At 49.8% G+C, this 23,403-nt stretch overlaps 1 pseudogene; it reads right to left on the reverse strand.

Annotated features, from left to right (window-relative positions):
- Positions 1-1,075: 1,075 nt before the first annotated feature.
- On the reverse strand, positions 1,076-23,152 carry LOC147109684 (EEF1A lysine methyltransferase 3-like; annotated as a pseudogene).
- Positions 23,153-23,403: the final 251 nt, after the last annotated feature.

Consider the following 23,403-nt stretch of genomic DNA (forward strand, 5'->3'; position numbering starts at 1 on the left):
ATCTCTTTAACCAATCAGATTGAAGAATTGTGACATTAACAGCCCAAGGACTGAGAAGGAAGGTGAATTAGAGTGGGTGAATTTAATATTAAATCAGGTACAGAAAGAGAAATAAAGCGAGGAATAGGAAGAATGGATTAAGAGAGAGAAAAGGAAAAGTTAAAAAATAAATTTTAAATTTGACATTTTTGAAATCTCCAACAACAATTGAAACCTGAGGGAATGAGACTCCACACTTGTAATGGTTCATTTCAGTGCCAGAGAGGTTGTTTGGCAGTAATTAACAATTATCACATCGTTAAAAGGGTACTTAGTCTTACACGAATGAGACTTATCTTTCTGTGGTGAGTTTAGTTTGTATCTACTGCACAAAAACAGCAACTTCACGCCATTCAATGCATGTCAATGGTGAGTCAGACAGCGAGATGCTGTTTTCGCAAAGCTAATGCTGGAGTGGCGCATCTCGGCAGCAACTTTTGGATATCCCCATTTAACCATGCATCTGCCCCATGCCTGAAGTTGCTGTACCATTTACCCATAAATAACAGCGAGCGCTATTAGCCTCACCGTTATTTTGAGAGCAAAACCTGGGCCAATGTTTCCACTTGTGGAGGAGTCCAAAACTAGATGTCAAAATTATAAGATAGTCACTAATCAATCCAATAAGGAATTCAGGAGAAACTTCTTTACCCAGAGAGTGGGGAGAATGTGGAACTTGCTACAACATGGAGTAGTTGGCGCAAATTGCATAGATGTGTTTAAGGGGCAGTTAGATAAGGGAGAAAGGCTGATAGGGTGAGATGAATTGGGTGGGAGGAGGCTCGTGTGGAGCATAAACACCAGCACAGACCAGTTGAGCCAAATGGCCTGTTTCTGTGCTGTAACATTATATGTAATTTTGGAGACACTCCGTCAGGTTATTTCAACTCAATTGGATTTATAATTCTTCAAATACAATAAATCTTATAATTATTTACTGAGCCTGATTCTGCTGCCTGAGTCCGGTGATGTACTTTAATTGGACAGTTAGATTTCTCTCTGTCTCTACATCGACAGCTCCTCTTCAGCTCTCCGGTCATTTCACAGTCAATTTGTACACATTGATATCGTTGACATTTCCGTTTCTGTACACAATTTGGGAGTGAAAATATTGGGGAACAAGCTCCTCGTGGAACTTGCGGATTGTATTGTACCCCCTCATTTCTGATGCTTAGATGGTCGTTCTCTGGTTGCTGAGATGCCGCAGTGTCTGCATCAGTAAGGGATAATCCGCTGGGTAGTACACAATGGCCCAGTAATTCCTCTCCCAACGCGTGAGTACGGACGGGGTACTCACGCGTGTGCCTGGAGGAATTGCCGGTTTTCAGCATGCACAGCGCATGCGCTGAAAACCGCCATTTCCTCTCCTCTGACCCAAGGGGGTTAAGAGGCAGAACACATGCGACTTGTGAAGCAGAGCGTGCGCAGTGAAATTCCTTTTTTTTCCAGAGTTGCCTGAGTGTAAAGGCCGGAGGTTTTTACGCGTGGAAAAACCAGACGTAAGTACTTAGTTTTACAGGTAAGTGGTCTATTAGTACAATTTAGAATTTTTTTTTCCACAGGTTTATTATTTTTAAAGAATTTACAGTAAAGTAAGTTTAGTTTTAGACCCTATTTTTTTAAAATTTATTTTTTCAAAAATTTGATTAATTGTTTAAAATATTTTTTAAAACTTATTTATAGTTAATTTAATCAGTGGGATGTTTTTTAAAATTTTATTTAAAGTTTAAGTAGTGTTTTGGGCCCCTTACTTTTCATGAGTATGACAGCTAATACTGTCAAACTCATGAATGAAGTTTCCCCTCCCCTGATTGGCTGCACAGTGCTCACCTGTTCCCAGCCGGCACATCGAACTAAGTACGCCGCTGGATCAGGGTAGCACAGCACGCTGACATCTGAACCGGGCCAGTCACAGGAAATGCAAGCAGGCCCAGGCTTCAGATGTCGGCGCGCCGGGTGAGTGCACATCGGGGGCTTGCATGCGCGGCAAGCTCCCGATCTAATTTCAGGGCCAATATCCGAACCTAGGATCACGTCATAATCATTGGGGAAGGGCATGTGGTCAAAGCCCCAAGAAAGGGCATGACTATTGCGGAGTGTCTGTAGGAAGCAGGGACATTGGCAAAAACGTTGTGTTTGATTTGTTTCAAAATGTGAGACTGATCAGTCAGGGTTACCTGTCCACCTGAGAGAGAAGAAATAGAATGAGGCATCTCACTGCTGGTTACCTCATCACAGCAACCCGATCCCCAATTACAGTCACGGGAGATGGGGAGGAACAGGAAAAGAAAGTACTAAAGACTTGTATTTATACAGTGCCTTTCACAATCTCAGGACGTCCCAAAGTACATTACTGGCAATGAAGTGCAGTTACTGTTGTAATGTAGGAAACGGGACAGCCAATTTGCATACAGCAAGCTCCCACAAACAGGAATGAAAGAAATGACCAGATAATCTATTTCATTGATGTTGTTGGAGTGATAAATATTGAGTAGGACATGAGGAGAACTCCCTTACTCTTCTTTGAATTATGCCATGGGATCTTCTGCATCCACATGAGAGGGCAGATGGAGCCTTGGTTTACTGTCTCATCTGAATGACGGCACCTCTGGCACTGCAGCACTCCCTCAGTACTGCACGAAGTGTTAGCCTGGATTTTGTGCTCAAGTCTCTGGAGTGGGACAGGAACCCATGACCTTCTGACTCAGAGGGGAAAGCATTACCACTGAGCCAAGGCTAACAGGAGAAGGGAACTGTGGCCAGGCCAGTAGTGACTGAGGGAGCCAGTGACAGGCTGGAATTGTCAGAAGGAGCATGGAGTAACTGTGCAGAGGGGAAGTACCCAGGCCTGTCGCCCAGCAAACCTGTTCCATACAGACTGAGTTCAATGGAAGGTGACAGCGGAGCTGGGGAAAGGAAATTTAGCAGAACCCAAAACAACAATAACTTGCATTTCTATAGCGCCTTTAATGCAGTAAAACATCCCAAGGTGCTTCACAAGAGTGTAATCAATCAAAATTTGACACCAAACAACATAAAGAGATATTAGGGCATGTGACCAAAAGCTTGGTCAAAGCGGTAGGTCTAATGAGGGTTTTGGAGGTTACAGAGCTAGGAAGGGGCGAGGCCATGGAGGGATTTGAACAGGAAGATGAGAATTTTAAAATTGAGGCATTGTCTGACCGGAAGCCAGTGTAGGTCAGCGAGCACAGGGGTGACGGGCGAACAGGACTTGGTGTGAGTTAGGATACGGGCAGCAGAGTTCTGGATGAGCTGAAGTTTGCAGAAGGTGGGAGGCGAGCCAGGATAGCATTCCAATAGCTGTCCTGCAATAAGGATGATGGGGAGACACTCTGTTAATCTATGAAATGATACTCTAACATCCTGTGGCTCTTTTCCAATCCTCGATTATTTCACTTCTTGTACCTTCGATCCCGACTCCATAAGGGGCGATTTTATCCGTAACCGCCCGGTGGAAACCGGAGACATGCCTGTCAGCCTCCCGCTTCCCTCTAATTTCTGCCGTCATCTAATTTTACATGTTCCTGAGCAGGCGACAAGGACACCCGCTTAAAGCCAGCGAGTCAGAAGGTCGTGGGTTCTGCCCCACTTCAGGCACTTGAGCACATAGTTGTAAGGTTCTCAAAATTCCCACATTCCCCCAAGGTTATTAATAAAAGGGGCCCTGTATGGACAATTTAAAAAGGGTACCCAAAAAGATGGCGTCCGCACCTCGTGACCAAAAGCCTGTAAGATTTTCAGCAGCACAAGCAGGCAGCTTTGGGAAATTGACATTTAAAATGCATTTCTGTGAAAAGGACTTTGTGTTTGAAAAGCCAGACAGCTAGGCAAACATTGAATATGCATTGCGTCAAATCGAAACAGATCAAGCCCAGTTAGGCCTAAGCATAAGGCCATTAGTTTGTCTGCATAAATAATCGGAAACAGCTCAAGGGAGCCACCAAGGCTGGACAGGCTGATTAAAATGCATTACTAACAATACAACCCGGACATCGGGGCCATCAGGTGCGATAAACGGCCATCTAAAGCCAGTTAACTTAGATTGGTATAATCATTTAAAACAGCCCGCCAAAAGTTAAACAATGGACTGACCTGATTTGGCGCGCAGATAAGGAGTGGAAGAACGGGTATAACTGTAGGCCCATCAGTAGCAATCGCTCTCTTGACTCTGACCTCTTGTTTGGTCTTGGGCTGCTGCCGCTCGTACTCGTGCCCTGGCCTCGTGGCGGTTTCTCTTCTCTCTCCCCGCATTGGGTAAACAACCAAGGACATCCATACCAATCGCGGGAGGGGAACGAGACCCGAGTTCAAAGTCATACAGGACACACGGGCCACGAAAAAGGGGGCAGACGAAACGAGACGAAACAAGACAAGATGAAGAAGGAGGTAAAGACCCGACAAGAGCAGAGAAGGGCAGCAGAAGATGCATTGGTAAAGACCGAGCACCTAGTTATAAGCTGGCGCTTGGGGGAAGAAAGTATATGTATGGACAGTGAGAATAAGTTGGCATTTGAACACCGCGAATAAGCTGGCGTTAGACGCGGGTGTCCACGCCGTAACGAATATGCTGGCGTTCAAAGGATGGGTAGTAAAATCAAATAAGCAATAAAGACCGCCAACCGCCCCACAACCGCAACGTTACTGCTGACGACCGCCCGAGGGAGAAGAAGAAGAGAACCCATCACGACAAGACGATGATGGTAGCTGAGGAGAGGGAAGGTGTGTCGCAGCAACAACTCCAGCACCGCGCCCTGAGACCACGTGGTGACGGGGTACCCCAAAGGACAGAAGACCAAACCTCAAAACTCGCAACTGTTAAAGCAACAGGTTTTCGATTGGTGAGCATGAATTCCTGGCCCCTCATAGCTTAATCTAGTTAGGTATAGGGGTAGGATAAGGATAAGGGGATGGTTAATGTAGTTTTCCCTCGATGTGCCATGTGTTCCCCATTCCTTGTATAAGTGTAATTGTTTATGCCTGTATTCTATACCAGTAACTTCTCATAAGACTGTGTTTTATTCTGTTTTAATAAAATCTTGGTTTTCTTACACCAAACCACTTGTCTACTTGATTTTCTGTATCGCTGCCTGTACCTAAGTCCGGTGTCTAGAACCCAGGGGTGTGGGAGCGATTCGAACCGCTCACAGGACAGTCAGGGGCACACGCCACCCCCTACAGAAAATGGCGACCGCGGCAGGACTCCAGCAACAGGGTTGCGATACAGTAGACAGTCGTTCGGATGAGCACACCATGATGGAGAAAAGGATTTCTGATTATGTGTTTAGCAAGGTGAATATCACGAAGAAGTGGATCACCATTCTGTTAAGTGCTGGGCATCCGGTAGATGCAGCAGCTAAGTGGGCAGAGGGAAAGGAACACAAGCAGTCCTTAGAGAAGGCAGTTTGGCTGATGTGTTTCAAAAAGCAGGTCCAGCTTTTGGACAGGCTCGTTGCAGCACAGGCAGCCAAGTTAAAGGAGTCAGCCCTGGAGATCCAGGATAAGGCTCTAGCAGGGGAGAAGCTAATGGTAGCATTGCAGGCCCTGAATCAGGAGAGGTTGTTTTTAATGGGAGAACACAAGGCCCAGTTGGAATACCTACAGTGCCAAGTCACCGAAGCCAAGGGAAACGAGTTAAGGTTGCGGGAGAAGAATGCCCGCTTGGCAAGGCAAATTAGGGAACAGGAAGAGAAAGTGGAGGAGGTAAAGGCATCTTATAAGCTAGCAAGCGAACAGTGGTTTGAGGAGGCAGACCACAGCCCCTGCAAGCAGCGGATAGAAAATCTGAGCCTGGCCCTCAGGAAGGTAAAAGGCATGGTATGCCTTATAAGCCCGAAGCCAGATCAGGCGGATTTTATGGGGAACGAGGGGAGGACAGTTCAGACATCACCGGTAGTGCCCAGGGATGACCCGGTTGAAGGACAGGAGTTCTCACGACCACCACCCATAGCGCCAAGTTTCAGCGAGGTCTGGCAGCAAGGGGGGGTGGAGCCAGAGGTGGAAGCAGAGGCGGAGCAACCCCCGCCAGAGAGGTCGGAGCCGGGACCGATGTGCCCAGCCCGGCATCGGAGGTTCGGCCCACCCGTCAATGGCGATGATGAGGGAACCCTCCAAAACCAGTTCGTATTCCCCTATAGCAACCAACAGCTTTGGGCTATCCCAAAGCTCTCCGAAAAGGGAGACCCCTCGATCCACTTCTGGGAAATAGAGCAGGCAGCCAGCGTCAACGACTGTGATGGCACTGCGCAGGCCAAAATGCTACTATTCTCCCTGGAGAGTAGTCTCCTCCAATCCCTCTCTGACGAGTGTAAGAGGGGGCAGAGCGGGTATGAGGAGCTCAGGGATGCGGTTCTAGAGGCCATGGGGATGAATGAGGGAAGTTCTTTATCCTGTGTGGAGAAGACGGTCCAGCTCGCAGGGGAAACCCCGCAGGCCTTCGCGGACCGGTTATGGCCGGTGTACCGGAGGGCCTGTCCGGGGACGCCGAACTGGGTGTTCCTGAATGGGGATCCCCTGGCCCATTGGCTCCGTTGCCTGGTGGCGAACAGCTTGCCACAGGTCCAGGCCAAGGCAGAAGTCCGGTTCGACCTCAAGAACCCCCAGACCACCGAACTTATGGTGATCAGACAGTTGACTCCAGCCTATAAAAATGGCAGGGGAACCGATGCACACCCATCCAAGGGAAAGGTGCATGAGGTAAAACCTGGACCGGGTAGGAAAGAGTGGCACCAGGAAGGGAATAACACCCCCAACCCAAAGACGAACTGTTACAGGTGTGGGAAGGATGGTCATTGGCGGAAGGAGTGCAAAAACCCTTGGAAAGACAACAAGCGAAAGAATTCCACGGCCCCAGCCCAAAAGGCAGAGGCGGGAATCCCTCCTACAGCAGTCGAGTCATTCTTGGACACCATGAGGTCCTTATTGACTGGCCACGGGAAAGTAGCAGCCGCTACCGGTGCTCTGACCCCGTCAGCCCCATCCAACCCACAGCCCTGACTAGAGCCAGCGCAGCCTGTTTACCTGTGTTCTCTCCGGTACGATGAATGGAAAAGACCCCTCGTGGAGATGGAGGTGGAAAAGGTGGCGGGGACCTATCTGTTGGACACGGGGGCATCATGTACCATGGTCCACTCAGCTAACCCCACCACCTCGCCTCTATCGAATGGGGTCCCATACAGTCTGTCGGGGTTCACAGGCAAAGAACAGGTTGGCTCATTTTCCATCCCGCTCGCCATTCGGTTAGGACCGCTCCGCTCCAAGTGGACCTGTGTCCTGATGAAGTGGGAAGTGGAGGGTGGAAGAGGGGTCCTGGGGGCCGACTTTATTGTAGGCCACGGGATCCTAGTAGATTTGAGGAATCATTGCCATGGGGGGCAAGTAAAGGAAAGTACGGCGAGATAGTAGTAATCCCAGGAAAGGAAGGGAAGGGGAACCTATGCACCATGAAGCCCAAAGAGGGTTATAACCTCGAGCTTATGGTCAGCAACACCCCACAGGAGTTCCAGGCATTTGTGCAGGCCCACCTAGCCACATTTGCCACACACAAACACGACTGCGGGAGGGTCGACGGGTTTGAGGTCAGCGTAGACGGGGACCCCATGGCCCGACCACAGAAAAAGTATAACTTCCCCAGGGAAGCGGAGCCAGACTTGGAAGCAGCCATGTCCTCGTTAGTACAGCAGGGGGCTCTGAGGCCGATAGCCACCCACATAAACTCTCCATTGTGGCCGGTTAGAAAGCCGGACAATTCCTGGAGGGCCACGGTGGACTATTGGGTGCTCAATAGTAACATCCCAGCCTGTGCACCCACAGTAGCAGCAGTTGCCGACCTGATAGGAAGTATCCCAGCATCCGCGACCACTTTCACGGTGCTGGATATTTCCAACGGGTTTTGGTCCATCCCTTTAAGGAGGGAAGATCAGTACAAGTTTGCCTTTACGTTTAAAGGGCAACAGTACACATGGAACTGCTTGCCTCAGGGCTTCCACAACAGCCCCAGCATTTTCCATCAGTGTATGGCAAACAGTTTAAGGGATTTCAGTCAGCCCAGACAGTTGGTGCAATATGTGGATGACCTGCTCCTGTTCACTGATTCGAAAGAGGAGCATGGCCCACTATTGGCCGAACTGCTGGAGCTGCTTGGGCAGAAGGGTTTCAAAGTAAACCCCAAGAAAGCACAGATCGGCCAGCAGGAGGTGAAATTCCTAGGCCTGACCGTGCGCGCTGGAGAAAGGGCCATAGATAAGGCTAGGAGGGAGGCGGTACAAGAGTTACCGGTCCCCAACATAGTAACGGGTGTCATAAATCGCAACTTCTACAAGAAGTAACTCGGGAAGTACTACTGAACGGCCAGCTGAGGGCGCCGTCAGAGGAGTATAAATACTCGGGCGTGGGCCCAACTTGGCCAGAGACAATCTGGAAACAGGAAGCTAGTGACTACTAACTAGACCTCCATGTTTTGTTACAAGTCGATTAAAGCCTTGCTTTATGTACAACCAAGTGCGTAGTGAGTCTTTATTACGTCAACGGGTGTGAGGTCGTTTCTAGGGCTAACTGGGTACTGCAGAGACTTTATTGAGGACTATGCAGCCACAGCGGCCCCTCTGCTCTGACTCCTACACAAGGGAGTGGAGTGGCTTTGGGATGAGGGTTGCCAGGCAGCATTCGTCAGGCTCAAGAGAGACTTGCAGATCGCACCAGCTTTAGGGGCCATAGATGGGGGGAAAAGAGTTTTTCCTGGAGGTAGCAGCCAGCGGGGACAGCCTGAGTGCTGTGCTGCTCCAAGAGTGGCACGGCCGGCTGAGGCCGGTGGTCTACTCCTCCAGGGTACTCACGGATGTGGAGAGGAGCTACTCCAACTGTGAGCGGCACCTCTTGGCCACACATTGGGCTGTGAAGAGATCACTGATCTTCACAGGTACCTCTCCCATCACCCTCCTCACCCAGATGCTTCTGGACGGGAGGATCAAGGATGGAACAGTGAGCAGTGCCCGCATTACCCGCTGGACCTTGCTCCTCTCTTAAGGTGAAGGGTCTCTGCGAGCCAAAGCTCGCAGCCAACCTGGTATATCCTGGTACAGCCCACTGGTGTTCCATAGAAGGGGTTTAGGAAGTGAACATAGGTTTATGGGCTGGGATACATCCCACGGGCCACGAGATCTATGTAGATGGTTCCAGCACGGTATCTGCTGGCGAGCGTCTCACGGGGTGTGGAGTTTACGACCCAGCGGCAAACATTGCCCTGGCGATTAAGCTCCCCAGCACCATGAGCGCCCAGCAGGCTGAACTGTCCGCAGTAGTGTACGTCGTTACACACCCCGAAATCTTCCCCACCCCCTACACGATTTGCTAGGACAGCATGTTCACGTGCAATTCATGTACGGAGTACCTGGCCATTTGGTCCCGCCACGGATACACCTCCGCTGATGGGAGACCCCTCACAGTAAAACCCCTGCTGGAAAAGATCCTAGCAGCAGTGGGGGAGGAAGGGGAGGTTTTCATCCACAAGGTGAAAGCCCATTCCTCCACAGAACCCCGCAGCCAGGGCAACCAGCAGGCTGACATGCTCGCCAAGGTGGGTGCCCGCACATGCACTTTCTGGAACCCCTATGCGTCCAGACCCATGGCGGCAGTCAGAGGTAGGGACAGGACCCAAGGGAGTGCAGGGGTAGCTTTAGCCCCAGACCTTAAGACAGTCCAAGCCCAAGACCCTGTCCTCAAGACAGTCCTCAGTGCATTGACCGAGGGAAAAGGGTCTGTACGGCACAGCAACCCTCTCCGTCAAAGAGGGCATGCTGTTCCGGGGGGAACAGTGGGTTCTGCCGCAGCAGCACCAGAGGGAATTCCTTCAACTGGCCCATGAGGGTCCAGGGGCGGGACACCCCGGGCCTGAGACCACCTGGCAGCGGGTGGAACAGGCGGGATGGTGGCCGGGACTCGGGGAAGATGTCCGCGAGTTCTGTGCAGGCTGTCTTGTGTGCGCTGCTAATAACCCCGACCCCCACAAAAGGAAGGTACCTGTGGGACACATCAGGAGAGTAGAGGGACCATGGCAGTCGATACAGGTTGACTATATTGGGGCCCCTGCCCACTGCCCAGGGAGACTATAAGTACTGCCTAGTCCTGGTGGATGTGTTCACCAAATGGGTAGAGGCCTTCCCCTGCAGAACAGCCACAGCTCTGGGTACTGCCAGGATCCTGGTCCGGGAAGTGTTCTCGCGGTGGGGACTACCACAGTATGTGGAGTCCGACCAAGGGAGTCACTTCACCAGACAGGTGATGCAGAATACCCTTATGCTGCTAGGCATTGAGGGGAAATGGCACGTGGCCCACAACCCGCAGTCATCAGGGATTGTGGAAAGAATGAATAGGACCTTAAAAGAAAGGTTGAGGAAGGAGACGGTGGACTTGCCCCGTAAATGGGCCGAGGTCCTACCGTTGGTTTTGATGGGGATCCGGGCCAGCCAGTCGAAAAGCACGGGGTACTCCCCCTACGAGCTGATAACTGGCAGGGTTATGCAGACCCCCACCCATGTGCTAGCCCCGGTGCTCACAGATAGTCAGCTCAGAGGTAAACCGGGACAGGTTCGCCCGAAACCTCTTTGAGCACCTTAAGCAGGTCCACGAGCAGGCGGCTGGGAACATGGGAAGACAGCATCGGAGTAACCGATTGCTGCTCGAACCCCGAAAGCACCACGAGTGGGAGGTAGGAGATGAGGTCATGGTGAGGAACTATGCCCGAGTAGGAAGTTTGGAACCATTATACATGGGGCCCTACAGCATTGCAGACAAAGCCAGCCCCATGGTATACGCCGTTATGATGCCTCGGCACACCAAATGGTTTCATATTAACCAGTGCAAACTGTTTAAACCTGAAAGGGGAAAACAGCCAGTTGGGGTAAGGTCTGAGGATAGAGATCCTCAGCCTGCAGCAGGAGCGAGTTCACAGACTGCACAGGCAGGCGCTGTGGCTTGCTTAAGGGGAGGGGCCATCCCGCCCACCGATTGGGACACTCCCCTGCTCTTTTGGGCTCCAGATGAGGAGGGACCCGAGGGTGAAGACCCCGCCCCAACCCAGGTGTAGAGGAGGAGGGACCTGAGGGCGAAGAACCCGCCCCGGACCCAGTTTTGGGACCTGGGGGTGGAGACTCTCAGCCTACAGCAACTGGCTGCGAAGAGTTACCTGCCCCTAGCCCAGGTTCGGGAGAGGTCAAGCCTAAGGGGGAAGATCCCCAGCCAGCGGTAGTGGTAAGCCCACAGACCGCACCGGAGGGGACAGCGGTTCGGGTTAAAGGCCCATCGACCCAGAAAACCCCACCCGCCAAAGACCCTAGAAGGTCCCCACGGATGCCCCAGCCGAGAAAGCCATGGTCACCAGCTCCCCAGTTCAAAGGGACAGCCTCCCGAGTCAGGGAGAAGTCCAAGGACAGAGGTCCCCAGCCAGCAGCCACGGGCGGTGAGGGACCAACAGTGCAGGACAGTGCGGTCAAGCAGTGTGCCGCAGCCCAACCAGGAATTAGGCTGGCCGCCCGGAGACGGGCGGCAGATGTATATAGTTTAGGTAATTATAGTTCTGGTAATTGTTAAGTTTAGGTATTTAGCTTAAGTTTGGGTGTTGGCTTAAGTTAAGTAAGGTGATGGGTAGTTTTAATTAAGTAGTAATCTGCTAAGAGTGTGTGTATTTGAGTCGAGGCTGCAAGGCTCGACTATGCTTCACCCAAGCCAGAGAATCTCTTGGGGAGTTGGCTGTATGCTTTCGTATCTGTTGCAGAAAGACTGTCAGGATGAAGGGGAGCGTAATCCTACTCGCCCTGATAGGACTGAGCCTTGGAAGGAGGGGTGACGTGGAGGACTCTCACATCTATGGGTGCTCCGGAGATAGAGCGCCGATAGCAACCGACGGAAGCGGCGAACGGGATGTGGAGGAAACCGCCGTCTACGTCCACGAGGGAAAGTGGCCAGGATGGCTGGGGTCCAATTCGTCTCAGTACTCCAGCCAGACCAGGTTCACGTATGGGGAGGCCTCCCTCCTGTGCCCCAGGGTACGGGTCATTACCACAAGGGTCAGCATCACCGTAGGGAAACGTGTATGTTTAACATGCAAGGGACACATTCCTCTGGATAGGTGGTGGTGGCTCAGGAAGCTGAGCAAAGATATGAGAAACCCCGCAGTCGAGTGGGAACGGTTGGGGGAACAACACCCACCGGACGATTACAGGAGCTCACGGGGGATTAAGTGTGTGTTGGGACAAGTGGCGGGAACCGGATCAAGGGATTTATATCTGTATGTGGGGGTCAGAGAGGGTCTGCCCCGCAGGCATATCCATCATTTTCCACCGGCAGTGGCAAGACGCCGGGGAGGGAATGAAGTGGGATACCAGCCTGAAGGTGTGCGCAGTCCCATTCTCCCCGATCCCAGTCAATGCCACTGAACTGGTGACCAGCCCCCAAAAGCCCCTGCCCATGGCGCAGGCGGTGAGGTTACCCAGGGAAGGGTGCCCCACCACCACCAAGGGACCAGGGAATGGGCTGGTACTAGTGCCTACTGATCAGGTGCTGTACCAGGGGGTACACTACGCGGTAGCCTCCGTGATTTTAAATCTCACCGAGGTACATTTACCGGAGTGGTGTCCCAAAGAAACAGAGCAGCTATACCAGGCCCTATTAAAGGACATGTTCAAGAAGTTTTATGAGTTTGATTTCGCCAATGTTGACAAAACCAAACTGTACACCACACACCGCGAGTTTTTGGGTAATGCAGGGAGACAAAGAAGGGGAGTATGGAATGATGTTTTTACTGCGTTTAATACTGGGTCCTCTGTCATCAACAGCTTGGATGACATAGAGCTGCAGACCCAGATAAACGGTTTAAAAACACAGTTAAGGAAGATATTAATGGATGAGAACAAAGTAGTGGGCTCGGAGCTGCATGAGGACCAGGCCATGACGGTCCATTTAAAGGAGATTATAGCGGAGTTGGAAAAGCACGCAAAGACGGTAAATGCCCTCATAAGGGAGGACAGAAATGCTTCTGACCAGGCTGCGCAGAATGAGGTGTGCGTGCTGTATGGGGCGTGGTTGCTGGGCAAGTGCCGCAGTAACTTGGAGGATTTAAAACAGGGCTTAGTCCCCTCCTGGATCAGCAACAAACACCTCGCAGCCCTCCATTAAGCCCATGCCAACTCCGGCTAGCTTCCGAAGCCTACCCAGTCCCAGTGGATTGTGGACGGTCCAACCACATGATCATGGGAGTAGTAGTTAGGATGCCGGTCATGGGTAGGACAGCCCGACCCACGCCGGTATACAGGGTTGAGAACATTGGAGTCATTCAAGGGGGTGCGCACATTCGTTTCACAGCGGTCCCACCTTACGTCATAAAGTGGGAGCATGCTATGACAGGTACTGACCTCTCAGGGTGCCGGAGCCGGGGAGCACACATAATCCTGTGTCCCCAGCACTTGAATGCCTATTCAAAACCACAGTGCGGGTTCAGAGCTGCTGGCGCGAAACCTATAAATTGTACCATGGAGGCAATGGCACAAGGCCATGTTCCCCCGCAGGTAGCATATATAGGAGGTGGGACATATTGTGTCACCACAGGTGTGTCCCACTACCAGCATGGACAGCATAGCTGGTGTCCGGTTAGTGACAGCAGTTTCTGTTTTAAACCCGAGGCAGAAGTTCGAAGTGGCCCAGGAACGAATTGTCCCCATTCCTGAACCCTCCACTGTTCACCTCACTGTAAAGGAGAATTTTACCAACCTGCAGAAGTATGTAGCGCATTTTGGCTATGAAATTCCCCCTCTCCCTGAACACCTTACCAAAATACTAAAAGTCATTATAGTTTCATGGAAACATTTTTACACTCTAGAGCAGAAAACAGTAGAGATAGGGGCCAAGAGATTGGATATTGTAGTTCCACACTGGTGGGACATTTTCAATAACATAGAGGTCCCTTCGTGGATCAGACTGGCTTCTCACATTCTCGTGGTTTGCCAGTTAGGGATAGCATTGTATCTAGTCTGCATTCAGTGCAAGGGAAAAGGTCAGATATTAGAATTCCAAAACCAGAGGATCTGGAAGGAACATTATGTGAAGATGGAGGGAGATACACCTGTTTGAGTTTTTTGTATTTTTGATTAAAGATTGTTGTTTTTGTGCTTAGTTGTTTTTAATAAAGATTTTGCGACGCGTTGTTAATAAAGATGTATGTGTACCAAGTGGTGCAGGGGTGTTGGACCCCCTCCAGGCTTGGATGCGTGTAAAAGACTGTAATTATTCTATGTATACTTATGTACACTAGATTTTCGTGGAATGGGAAGTGCATGTGTCGTTGGTATGTTAGATAGGTAATTACGGGGGAAGGTTGACTATGGAGGGTCAGAGATTTTGCTCACCTTGTAAGGATGATACTTCAAGCAAGTTTTAGTATCACAGGGGGGAGTGTATGGTTCTCAAAATTCCCACATTCCCCCAAGGTTATTAATAAAAGGGGCCCTGTATGGACAATTTAAAAAGGGTACCCAAAAAGATGGCGTCCGCACCTCGTGACCAAAAGCCTGTAAGATTTTCAGCAGCACAAGCAGGCAGCTTTGGGAAATTGACATTTAAAATGCATTTCTGTGAAAAGGACTTTGTGTTTGAAAAGCCAGACAGCTAGGCAAACATTGAATATGCATTGCGTCAAATCGAAACAGATCAAGCCCAGTTAGGCCTAAGCATAAGGCCATTCGTTTGTCTGCATAAATAATCGGAAACAGCTCAAGGGAGCCACCGAGGCTGGACAGGCCGATTAAAATGCATTAATGACAATACAACTCGGACATCAGGGCCATCAGGTGCGATAAACGGCCATCAAAGCCAGTTAACTTAGATTGGTATAATCATTTAAAACAGCCCGCCAAAAGTTAAACAATGGACTGACCTGATTTGGCGCGCAAATAAGGAGTGGAAGAACGGCTATAACTGTAGGCCCATCAGTAGCAATCGCTCTCTTGACTCTGACCTCTTGTTTGGTCTTAGGCTGCTGCCGCTCGTAATCGTGCCCTGGCCTCGTGGCGGGTTCTCTTCTCGCTCCCCGCATTGGGTAAACAACCAAGGACATCCATATCAACCGCGGGAGGGGAACGAGACCCGAGTTCAAAGTCATACAGGACACACGGGCCACGAAAAAGGGGGCAGACAAAATGAGACGAAACGAGACGAGATGAAGAAGGAGGTAAAGACCCGACAAGAACAGAGAAGGGCAGCAGAAGATGCATTGGTAAAGACCGAGCGCCTAGTTATAAGCTGGCGTTTGGGGGAAGAAAGTATATGTATGGACAGTGAGAATAAGTTGGCATTTGAACACTGCGAATAAGCTGGCGTTAGACGCGGGTGTCCACGCCGTAATGAATATGCTGGTGTTCAAAGGATGGGTAGTAAAATCAAATAAGCAATAAAGACCGCCAACTGCCCCACAACCGCAACATTACTGCCGACGACCGCCCGAGGGAGAAGAAGAAGAGAACCCATCACGACAAGACGATGACGGTAGCTGAGGAGAGGGAAGGTGTGTCGCAGCAACAACTCCAGCACCGCGCCCTGAGACCACGTGGCGACGGGGTACCCCAAAGGACAGAAGACCAAACCTCAAAACTCGCAACTGTTAAAGCAACAGGTTTTGGATTGGTGAGCATGAATTCCTGGCCCCTCATAGCTTAATCTAGTTAGGTATAGGGGTAGGATAAGGATAAGGCGATTGTTAATGTAGTTGTTTTCCCTCGATGTGCCATGTGTTCCCCATTCCCTGTATAAGTGTCATTGTTTATGCCTGTATTCTATACCAGTAACTTCTCATAAGACTGTGTTTTATTCTGTTTTAATAAAATCTTGGTTTTCTTACACCAAACCACTTGTCTACTTGATTTTCTGTATCGCCGCCTGTACCTAAGTCCGGTGTCTAGAACCCAGGGGTTTGGGAGCGATTCGAACCGCTCACAGGACAGTCAGGGGCATAACTGACTGGGCACACGACACCCCCTACATAGTCTAGGCTGACACTGCCATACAGTAGAGTGAGAGTGCTGCACTATCAGAGGTGCCGTCTTTTGGATGAAACATTAAAGGAGGCCCCGTCTGCCCTCTCAAGTGGATGTAAAAGGTCCCATGGCACGATTGGAAGAACAGCAGGGGAGTTCTCCCTGATGCCCTGGCCAATATTTATCCCTCAACCAACATCACTAAAACAAATTATCTGGACATTATCACATTGCTGTTTGTGGGATCCTGCTGCACAATTTGGCTGCTGCGTTCCCCACATTACAACAGTGACTACACTTCAAAAGCACTTCATTGTGGGGGCGTGGCGGTTGGAGGGTGTTGGTCACGTGATGAAACCTCCAGGGTTACTTCCAGCCAGAGTTGGCAACACTAGTTCTCACCCGTTTCAGTCAGGCAACTGACCGGGGGACACGGAGATTCTTCCCGGGAGTTAAAATCACCCAGGCCTCACTCTGCCGCGGTCGGGGGAGTTTGGTGCTCGCCACGAGCCACAAGACTTGCTGGCCCCAGAGCCTGATCATCCAGAGGAAGATTTCACCCCTGCAATTCCCAAAACATGGAGAGCAGAATCTTCAATCACACCAGTCAGCAGTGGTTGGCATGGTAATGCACCTCCCAGCAATACACGGGCCTTGGCCCGTTACTGTCCATTTCCCTTTTCCACACCAACAAAGCGATTGCATTAGGTTGACATTGATCCTTTAACTCACCCAGCATGACTGCCAGAATCCCCACGATCCCAGTGCCTGATCCCAGCTCAATCACCTTCCCAGAGAAACTCATCTTCTCCTGCTCAAAGAACTGGCAGAGTGTGAGGCCCTGAGAAAAAAAGACACGCCAACCATTTGAGTCAAACTTAGTTCAGGCACTTGGATGTCAGAAAGCACCAGAGCAACAATAGGTGACGGCAATGAGGGCGAGGACCGAGGGACCCCACAGCAGAGAAGGCGAGGTCTCCAGTCAGTCTCCCCCATTTCCCCGTGGAAGCCCAGCTAACACTTCACCTGCTGGCTCTCTTGCAGGTGCAGCATACAACTGCTGTGCACAATTTGGCTCCCCGCAGTTGAGATAAGACTGTGGGTCTTGTAGTTAAGGCGTTGAGGTGAACAGCATAGATATATTTAAGGGGAAACTAGACAAGCACATGAGGGAGAAAGGAATAGAAGGTTATGCTGATAGAGTTAGATTAAGAGAGCTGGGAGGAGGCTCATGTGGAGCATAAACACCAGCATGGACCAGTTTGGTCTGAGTAGCTTGCTAGGCCATTTCAGAGGGCAGTCAACCACATTGCTGTGGGATTGGAGTCACATATAGGCCATGTAGTGTATGTACCTTTAAGAGGAGAACTACTTTTACAGCTCCTGTAGACTGTAGTACCAGCAGTGACCACACCTGTACATAAACCCTGAGTAGGGATCTGTACTGTTAGTTTTTAGAATACCCTCATCCAGTAAACACCTGTTGATTGTTCATCTGCAGTCTCTGTCTATTTATTGAAGAACACCATACATCAAGATTCACGGATTTAACAGTGGCGACGAGGATGGGATTCAAACCTACCTGCAACTCTGCATCACCTCCCAGGGATTCGCTCCTGGAGAACAGTGGAAGAAGAAGGCCGAGTCCAGAAATATGGGCGTCGACCATCCAGAGAAGACTTGAGCATCGCAGAGGAGGCTGTGGAGAGCTGGGCTTGGTTCTCCAGTCACGACGATCCAGCGCAACAGGCTGGCAACAGGTACAGCGCAGACCCTTCCCGGACAGCGGCGGCTGGAGCCGACCGACGGCACAGAAAAGGCCGAGCAGCGTCGACGGGGTAAGAGACAGGGTAAAGTGCACAGGGCGCAGCCGGGGGTCGAAGACCAAGCGGCGTCGACGGAAAACAAAAAGAGAGAGAGGGTAAAGCACAGCCGGGGTTCAGGACCGAGCGGCGTCAATGAGAGAGGCGCGCAGGAAAACGCGCAGAGCACAGCCAGTGCTCAAAGGCTGAGCAGCGTCTGCGGGAAGAAAGGGAAGCGTGGGAGACGCCATTTTGAGCCAGCGGAGAAGAAGGGAGAGCGCGGGGGATGCCATTTTTAGCCAGTCTAACCACATCCAGGGATGCCGAAGAGTGGCAGTGTCATAGCGTTCGACAATGAAGTCGAAGATTGGGCGACATATGTAGAATGCATTGAGGTGTACTGCAAGGCGAATGAAGTGCCAGATGCCAGGAAAGCACTGGTGTTGTTGAATTCCATGGGTGCAAAAACGTATGGCTTACTGCAAAACCTAGTAACCCCAGAGAAGCCAGTGGATAAGGACTTTGAAAGCATAGTGGCAATCCTACAGCACCGCTTAAACCCCACACCGCTGCTGATAGCAGAAAGATTTAAGTTTCACAAAAGGAACCAGCATAAAGATGAAAGTAATGCTGAGTATTTACCGGAACTGTGCAAGCTATCGAAACACTGCCAGTTTGGAACGGGACTAGCAGATACGTTAAGGGACAAGTTTGTGTGTGGACTTCAAAGTGAAGGAACCCAGAAATGGCTTCTATCAGAAAAGGATCTTACGCTGGACAAGGCTTTCAGCATGGCAGTATCACACGAAGCAGCCGCACGGGGCACTGCAGAGATACAACGGAGACCGCAAGAATATGGCACAAATGAAATGTCATATGGAGCAGTGAAGTGTTATCGCTGCGGCAGAACAACACATGACCAGAAGAATTGTTGGTTCAAGGACCAAGTGTGCAGACAGTGTGGAAAAGTAGGACACATAGCAAGAGTCTGCAGGTCAGGAAAGAAAACCAGCAGCAAGAAATCTCCACAGGAGAAGTACAAAAAGGTACATAAGGTGACGGAGAGTAGTTCAGACGAACAGAAAAGTGATACAGACTCCGGAAGCAAGGAGCTGGGTTGTCTGAAACTACATAATGTAATCAAAATGGATGATCACCAAACTATCTGGGTCACGCTCAAGATAGACAGAGTCCAAGTGAAAATGGAATTGGACACAGGATCAGCCCTAACAGTCATAAACCGAAGGGACTACAAGCGGCTATTCTCACATATACCCTTGAGAGATACAGAGATTGTCTTGAAGACGTACACGGGGCAAAAATCTACCCCAAAGGAAAAATAAGGGTGAACGTGATATACAACGGCAAGGAAACACCAAAAATGGACCTATATGTATTGCCAGATGGAGGACCACCACTACTAGGACGTGAATGGATCCGGAAGATACAGTTAGATTGGCATTCCATACAAGCACTGACGGTAGATGCCAAAAAGGATGACAACGTCACACCTGGACGACTGTCAAAAATGCTAACTGACGCACAAGAAGTGTTCCAGGAGGGACTCGGAACACTAAAAGGCATAACAGCGACGATCAAAATAGAGGAAAATGCAAGCACAAAGTTTTTTAAGGCCAGATGCAATCCGCCCAGCCGTCGAAGCAGAGCTGGAAGGTTTGGAACGTTCAGGAGTACTGTCCAAAGTGGACTGGAGCGAGTGGGCTACACCCATCGTTCCTGTAATGAAGAGGTCGTTGAGTAATATGCCTGGGGAACCAAAAAAGGTTCGCATCTGTGGGAACTTTAAGGTGACAGTGAACCCAGTCCTTCACACGGTACAATATCCGCTTCCGCGGATTGAAGATATTTTCGCCTCGCTATCTGGAGGAAAATGCTTCACTAAGATTGATCTGGCCCAGGCGTACCTGCAAATGGAGGTAGAAGAAGCCTCGAAACAGTACCTCACGATCAACACTCACAAAGGTCTCTACCAATACAACTGGCTGGTGTTCGGGGTAGCATCAGCTCCGGCTATTTGGCAAAGGGCAATGGATCAAGTCCTGCAAGGGATTCCAGGGACCCAGTGTTATTTGGACGACATCCTGGTCACGGGCGAAAATGACAGTGATCACCTCGCCAACCTGGAGCAGGTGCTCACTAGATTGAAGGAATATGGGCTCCGAGCTAATTGCCACAAATGCGAGTTTTTCCAGAAGCAGATCTCGTATTGTGGCCACGTTATTGATGAAGAGGGGTTACATAAGTCCCCTGAAAAGATTGAGGCAGTAGTCAAGGCTCCAGCACCGGAAAATGTGTCACAACTGAGGTCGTTCCTCGGGCTGGTGAACTACTACCATAAGTTCTTGCCGAATTTGTCTACAGTATTACACCCACTGAACACCCTACTGCAAACGGGGGTACCATGGAAGTGGAATGACGAATGTAAACGAGCTTTCCAGAAGTGCAAAGAATTGATCACATCAAAAGAGGTGTTGGCTCATTTCAACCCAGCACTACCAATTCAGTTGGCGTGTGATGCATCACCCTATGGTATTGGAGCGGTGCTGTTGCACAAATTCCTGGACAGCTTGGAGAGGCCAGTAGCCTTTGCGTCTCGGTCACTAACCTCAGCCGAGCGTAACTACGCCCAGATTGACAGGGAGGCCCTCAGCCTAGTGTGGGGAGGGAAAAAGTTCAACCACTATCTGCACGGGCAAAAGTTCACCTTGCTGACTGACCACCAACCACTTGTCTCCATCTTTAATCCAAAGAAGGGCGTTCCGGTGATGACTGCGCAACGGTTACAAAGATGGTTCCTTTTTCTAGGGGCGAACCAATATGAAATAGAGTATAAGGGCATGAAACAGCATGGAAACGCTGCTGGGCTATCATGCCTGCCACTGCCTACTGCGGGGGAAATACCAGCAGTGGACCCTGTCGAAATATTTTATTCGTCTATAATTGAACGCTTGCCAGTAACTAACGCGGATATAGAGAAGGAGACCCGAAATGACCCGATACTGTCTCGGGCATATGATTTGACGGTGAAGGGATGGCCAACACATGGCGACTCACTGTTGCCAGCATTCTCATCCAGAAGAGAACAGCTGTCAGTATGCCAGGGGACATTGATGTGTGGATCCCGAGTGGTAATTCCACCCAAGTTAAGGGAGAGAGTGCTCAATGAGCTTCACGAAGGCCATCTGGGAGGGGTGAAAATGAAAAGCCTTGCTAGGGCTTATGTGTGGTGGCCGGGGATCGATCAGCAAATCGAGGACCTAGCAAAGAGCTGCTCAGGATGCCAGAAATTCCAAAATGCACCACCACATGCCCCTCTACACCTATGGGAGTGGCCCTCCTCTCCATGGCAACGGGTGCATATTGATTTTGCTGGTTCATTCATGGACTCAATGTTCTTAATAGCAGTGGATGTGCACTCAAAATGGCCTGAGGTGATCAAAATGTCCTCCACCACTACGGAGAAAACGATTGCAGTCCTACAGACCATATTTGCCAGGAACGGCTTGCCAGAGCAGATTTGCTCTGATAACGGACCACAGTTTGTGTCCGAAGAGTTTCGGAAATTTATGAGAAGGAATGGGCTAAGGCATTACATATCCACCCCGTATCATCCAGCCACAAATGGATTGGCTGAGAGGTTTGTACAAACCTTTAAAAAGGCAGTAAGGGCTATGTGCGATGACGACATTCCACTGCAGCATAAGGTGGACAATTTCCTGTTAGCCTACAGAAATGCGACACATGCAGTTACCAACCAGACCCCGGCCATAATGTTCTTTAACCGAAGGTTGAGATCTCGTCTGGATTTGCTCAGACCAAATGTACGAAGAAATGTTGAGAATAAGCAATTCCAGCACATCAATGAGAAGCCGACAAGGAGCTTCAATGTAGGACAACCAGTCTTGGCCCGCGACTACCAAACAGAGAAATGGCAACCAGGAACGATATGCACACGGCAGGGGCCACTAATGTACACAGTGGATGTTAGGGAGAACATTGTGAGACGCCATGTCGACCAGATCCTAGCGTCACAGGAACGAGTCAACCCCACGCCTCGCGTGCCTGGTGATGAACCCGACATACAGGTAGCATGTACCCCAGAAACAGTAGCATCGGAAGCTGATGAACTAACCGACGACAGGGGGGCAGAATCGCCTCCGCATCAAGAGCAAGACACTCAGGAAAGGCGCTATCCAGAAAGGATCAGGAAGCCGCCACAAAGACTGAATTTATAAATGGACTATTTCTGATAATGTTGCATGTTAGAAGTGTTAACTGTTAAATGAATGTTATGGTACTGTTAATCTAAAAGGGGAAGAATTGTAGTGTATGTAGCTTTAAGAGAACTACTTTTACAGCTCCTGTAGTACCAGCAGTGACCACACCTGTATATAAACCCTGAGTAGGGATCTGTACTGTTAGTTTTTAGAATACCCTCATCCAGTAAACACCTGTTGATTGTTCATCTGCAGTCTCTGTCTATTTATTGAAGAACACCATACATCAAGATTCACAGATTTAACAGGCCAGACCAGGTAAGGACAGTAGATTTCCTTCTCTAAGGGACATTAGTGAACCAGATGGGTTTTTACAACAATCTGGTAATCACCATTACTAATACTAGCTTTTTATTCCAGACTTAGTTAAATTAACTGTATTTAAATTTCCCAGCTGTCATGGTAGGATTTGAACTCACGTCATTCATTCGTTCATCATCCAGGCCTCTGGCTTACCAGGCCAGTAACATAACCACTATGCTACCGTACCCATAGCACTCCTGCATCCACCCTATCACAGACCTTCCCTTGTGTTCTTTCCTCCTCTCCCCCTTTCCCTGCCTCTGTACTTCCTTAAAACCTTTTACATCTCTAACTTTTCCCAGTTCTGATGAAAGGTCATTGGCCTGAAACGTTAACTCTGTTTCTCTCTCCACAGATGCTGCCTGACTGCTGAGCGTTTCCAGCATTTTTTCTGCTTTTATTACAGAAAGAGGCTGCATTTTTCTTAGGCATATGAGAGGGGTAAATACATAAGGTTTGACCAGCCTCCCCAAGCTATGTTTTCACAAGAGTTCTTTAGACTTACACAATCCCAGATGAAAGCTGAGACCCCCAGGTTTTCACTTATGTAACGATTGATCTTTAAGTCGTCACCACAAAACCGAAAGTGCTTCACCAGAATGGAAGGGGAATAATCCTCGGGGTCTTCCTTCGGGAGAACATCGCAGGATCCCTCCTTTTGCTGGGCTGCCATTCTGCTCCCGAACCTTCCTCTGAATCTCCTTGATCTCCAATGGATTCTCTCCAACTCTGAACAAGTCCCACCCTGAAGTCGGCTTTGGTTGTTGATCCCGTTTGACCAGCTCACGTGTCCAGTCCTTCTGTCACCTTTCAACAAAGAGTAAAACTGTTAAAATCTGCAATCTGATAAACTATTGATTTAATTTATCTTAGCAAAGTATGCATAAAAAGACTGTCAATGTAATAGGTTAGAGCTTCTTTACT

This window comes from Somniosus microcephalus, chromosome 12 (assembly GCF_052327205.1).
Source record: "Somniosus microcephalus isolate GS21.2 chromosome 12, FLI_Smic_1.0, whole genome shotgun sequence".
Lineage (NCBI taxonomy): Eukaryota > Metazoa > Chordata > Chondrichthyes > Squaliformes > Somniosidae > Somniosus > Somniosus microcephalus.